General features: G+C 38.2%; 1 protein-coding gene across 1 annotated transcript in view; it reads right to left on the minus strand.

Moving 5' to 3' along the window:
- Positions 1-3,558: 3,558 nt before the first annotated feature.
- The window catches only part of urm1 (ubiquitin related modifier 1), a 12,838-nt gene continuing 12,126 nt past the window's right edge, over positions 3,559-4,270 (minus strand). Inside the window, exon 5 of the mRNA XM_083929252.1 lies at positions 3,559-4,270. This exon is cut by the window's right edge and continues 95 nt beyond it. The gene's annotated coding sequence lies outside the window, so the exon portion shown is untranslated.

Genomic DNA, 4,270 nt, shown 5'->3' on the forward strand with positions numbered 1-4,270 from the left:
AATGCACAGTACTGCAACTCCTATCTTGTAGGGGGGGGAAGGAAAAGAAAACAGTTTTCAGTGTCAGACGTAGCAAATACTGTCAAAGGGCATTTAGACAGCTGTAGCAGGTGCAGCCAGGGGCCTATACAAGAACTGCTCGTGCACACTTGTGATTTAAATAATCAAATAATTAATTTCTCTCTCTCTTTTAAAAAAAAAACCTTGGCAGAGGATATACAGAGTCTTTAGCGACTGATTGTCCAAACGCAATTCTTGAGTAAACTCAAATTCAACCCCAAGAATTGTGTATGGACATCTGTTGCTGCAAACTCACATTCATCACTGCTGTCTTTGGCTAAACGCCACACCAAGCATGTAGGCCTCCAAACCACAAAGCAGCCCACAGAAAGGCCTTTTCATTCTTTTCTTTTTTTTTTTTTTTAGTCTTGTTTGGTTTTGTAACTGTCTCGTTTCAGGTAAGATACAAACCGAATTTAGCATGTTATGGAAGGGGAAAAGACGCGGGGCCAATAAAGTGGAGGAAACCTTATTCTGCCTCGTGTAATGTGTTTTCCGAGGTGCGCGTTGTGGTTGGCCCGATTGGTATTTACACTTTGTCGAAGATCTAATCAAGACTGTTTGTTTTAAATGGCAAATATCGACCGGAAGCATTGATGTATCGACTGTGTTTGGCAAATAGTAGAAAGCAGTGAGTTGAGTGCTCGCAGAGTGAGGCCTGCCCTGCATGCAGCACATAAGATGCACGTGAGATGATGAGGAAAAGCTGGACAACTAGACCATCACCATCCATGAAGTCACGAGGAGAACAAATGAGCAGACGCAGATTAAATAGACAAATTCGTTAAAAGCTGCATTTGGCTGGAAAAATAGCTTCTTGGATAATCCCATATAATGTATTAATATATAAAGAGCATGTTTAGATCCTATTAAGAACCAAAGTGCATGCTGGAAGGCACTTAACCACAGATAGGCTTTATTACTTGAAACACACACAACATTTAGTGCTTCTAAAGAATAATGAAAGGCAAATGAAGGTGTTACAGTGCTGTAAAAAGAGAAAACACACAGAACACAAGAGGCCTGGTGACGGATGCTGCCAAATCTCTGGACTCAAACAGCGTCACTGATAAATCACGTGGGAAATGTTTGGCCAATTAGGTGTTTTTATCTTTTCACCTTTTTCATTCTTTTCCTTTATTTAATGATTTTTACTCCTTAAAAATAGTTGTAGTTATTATTATGTTTTAAAAGACAAAATGATTGAACATTTTTATATTTATTTTTTACCATATTATTCTAGATAGTTAAAAAGATTGAGGCTTTTAATGTAAACATATATAGCCAATGTGCTATATTACCCCTAAAGGATATGTTCTTATTTCAAATATCATTTTTTAAAACTGTTTTTATTTTGTAGGCTCAGCATTTCATTGAAAATAACATCACGTACACACAGCCAACGTGTGTTGTTGTTTAACCTTTCTTAATTCCAGGGGATCAGTGCATGTTTGCTCTTGCAGAAATGTCTCTGTGAAATTGACTTAACTACCGTTTCTCTTTATTTATTTTACAGAATATCAGTAGCCTGTAAATTACAACAGTATATTAAATATGTGTACTATTTGAATCACAATGCACGATTTGTGCACGTGCTTTTCTGCGTGTTAAAAACCCAACTGCAAAACAGCAGTGTTTCTCACAAATGAAAAGCCCATTTTAGATAATAATGTAAAGGTTTAGTGTTGGATTAGAGCTGAGTTTTGCAACATTTTTATCAAGGCTAAAAAATACTTCTAATTGAGAGTTATTTGTCCATGCAGGCCGGAAGCTTCTAACTACATGTTTTTTGTTCACATGCAACTGACATGTTTTAAGCTTTAGCACCAGATTCACTGCAGGAAAACTAGGAATGCAATGAGAACAGGAAATATAGCAACACCTGCTTTTGTCAACATAACGGAAATATTAGGGGTAAATGTGTATTTTCTTTAATGCAGGGATGTTAGTGAGTTTCCATCTTTTTCGTTACAGACATTTCAATGCCATTATGTAAAAACATTATCTAGTAGTTTTTTTTATTGACCCTGTTTTCTATAAGACTGTTTCTTCCAGACTGGAGATCACGGGCGCTTTTTTGTTGTAACCTGGGCTGCTCAAGAGTTGTTCTGCTACATGTGTGTGTGATGTGATGGTGACTCTCACCATCGTCACCATCTCTCCTGTTGAGCAGCCAGCCAGTCAGTGTGCAGGATGTGGACTTAACTGTATAAAGTGTGCAGGTAATAGTCAAACCCTGCATAATTATCACTGGGTGCGAAACGATGGAAACTGATTCAAATGCGAATTATGTAAAACAAGTGTCTCTTGTGGCCTAACATATGTAGGCTATAATAGATAAATACATAAATAGCATACACGTTTAAAGATTAGAACATTTAAAATAGATCATATAGGGTATAATAATAGATAGAAGCGCCTACACTTTGTATCCTTTGTAGTCAAATGTAAAATGGAGGCCTATAATAAGGATGAGGGCTCGTGCAGAAACCTGTTTTGGATCCTCTCCTCCTCCTCACTGTGTAGACGTCTCCCTGACTCAGGGTCCTCGGCCTGCACTAGTTGACACAGTGCTTCACTTTCTCCTCTCTATAACCCCCTCGCAGCCTCATTAGCATTTCTTTTCTACCGGCCATTATCGGCCGGTTTTCCGTTGCAAATCGGACTCCACAACCGAGAAAAGGCTTTAGGTCGCCTCGGGCGTTCAGGGGAGGGCAGCCCGGAGGCTAGACCTCGACCTCCCGCAGTGGTCCTGTAGTTCACACCCCACCACCACCGCCACCACCACACTTCCCCCCTCTTCTGCATACATATAGCAGCTGAGAGGGGCTTATAGGACGGTACAATCTGCCTCAAGTCTCCTCTAATCAGCCAACAACTGCAGTGTGATCACAGAGCTGGGCTTAAATCGATCCGATATCAACATCACCAGGAATTTTCCAAGCGAAGTGTAAAATCTTAATTTAGTTTGGCAATATACTTTGGATCATTGCAGCCAAAATTGCACTTTTTTATGATATATAGGCTAGTGGAGTGAGATGTGGCACTTTGTAAAGTGCAGAAAGACACAGTGTGATTTTGGGAGTCATCAGAACAGAATATCGCTGCAAAAATATAATTTATTGTAGGTGAAATTGCAATAGGCCACAATTAATTCAAGAGAAAAGAAGGCTCTATAAGAATGACATTTACCTAATGTTTACATCTTTCAACGGTGTGTGTTTGTAACTGGAAATATTCGCTCCTTTCAGGTGAACTGAAGATTATTCTTAAGGTATTCTGAAAATAGAAATATAATTGGTGATTTATTAAAGAAATTACGGGATACATTTATTATTTTTTTTAAAAAAGCTTTTATTTCTTTTAATTTTGTGGGGGAAAAAATACAAGAAGCAATTAGAATAAAACATATTTAAAGAAAATTCCATCAATGACGTTGGACCAAACAAAAATTAACAAAAAAAGAAAACTTTGGTAATACTTTATTTTAACCCCCATAATTAGCATTTCTAAGCCATATATAAACATTTAATATATTTTTTAAAAGCATTATGATGTTAGGTAAGCGGATGTAAGGACATTTTTGTTTATTCATTGTCAAGAAACTGGTTGATGGTGTATGAACTGATAATGAATGACAGTATAGTAAAACAAGATAAAATATGTCTTTATAGGAGAAGTTAATTATTGAAAAATACATTAATACATTGTTATATGTTTATTGCTTAGAAATGTTAATGGGGGTGGGGTCAAAGCAAAGTGTTCCCTTTTATTTTCTTATTCTTGTGGACTCAAGGTCATTGTAGTCCTAAAATAAGGTCATTTTGTCTTTCATGGTCATGCTGGAAGAGAGGATGCTGGGAGATGAAGGTTCACACACCAACTGTAGGTATTTACACTGGCACCTCAGTACCTCAGAGTTGGCCAGTACACCAGAGTTTTATATGACTGCCCTTCACACCTGTCCAGTTTGATTTGAAAAAATGTTGCGCAAACGTCCACAGAATTCCTGTCTTGCAGTTTCCACATTTTTCTTGCAAACCATCCCTTGAAAATCCACTCATTCCTGTGGACCAACATCAATCACAGTCAGACCTCATGGTGCAGGCTGACACATCCACAGCGTCCAATGGGGTGGTGTGTTGTTGAGATGTGTGTGAGTGTAGGGGTGAAGAGTGCAGAGGACGTGGAGAAAACTCTGTTACAGAGG

The sequence above is a fragment of the Echiichthys vipera genome (assembly GCF_963691815.1).
Source record: "Echiichthys vipera genome assembly, chromosome: 16".
Classification (NCBI taxonomy): Eukaryota; Metazoa; Chordata; class Actinopteri; order Perciformes; family Trachinidae; genus Echiichthys; species Echiichthys vipera.